The sequence below is a fragment of the Octopus bimaculoides genome, chromosome 19 (assembly GCF_001194135.2).
Source record: "Octopus bimaculoides isolate UCB-OBI-ISO-001 chromosome 19, ASM119413v2, whole genome shotgun sequence".
Taxonomy (NCBI): Eukaryota; Metazoa; Mollusca; class Cephalopoda; order Octopoda; family Octopodidae; genus Octopus; species Octopus bimaculoides.
The window spans coordinates 20,382,707-20,383,229 of record NC_068999.1 but is presented as its reverse complement, the minus strand read 5'-3'; positions in this window follow the sequence as shown (position 1 = coordinate 20,383,229).

The window sequence follows — 523 nt, the reverse complement described above, 5'->3', positions numbered from 1 at the left end:
GGAGAAAGAGATATATAGGATAGTGTTGGTGTGTGTGTCTGTGTGTGTGCGTGTGTGTGTCGATGGGAAAGAGAAAAGAAGAAAATTGGGTTCATAGCTGGTTAGTTCTTTTCAATGATAAGTTTATTTTTAACTTATCGTTGAAAAGAACTAACCAGCTATGAACCCAATTTTCTTCCTTTCTCTTTCCCATCGACACACACACGCATACACACACACTCACTCTCTCACTTTTCCGTCCATTTCTCACCTTCTCTTACTATCCTATATATCTCTCTCTCTCCACCCCTACACACGCAATAAAACTATATAAAGAGACCCCCTCCGCAAGGTCGACTCAAAACAATTTGAAAATCCTACACGATTAGATGAAAAGCGCTTTATTTAATTTATAAAACATGTGACATTAATAAAAATCTGTAAATGTACAAACATCCAAATTTCTGAGTACCTTAATTCTTTTCTAAATAATTTCTGTGCATCACCTCCGAAACCTTCCAATATATATATATATATATATATA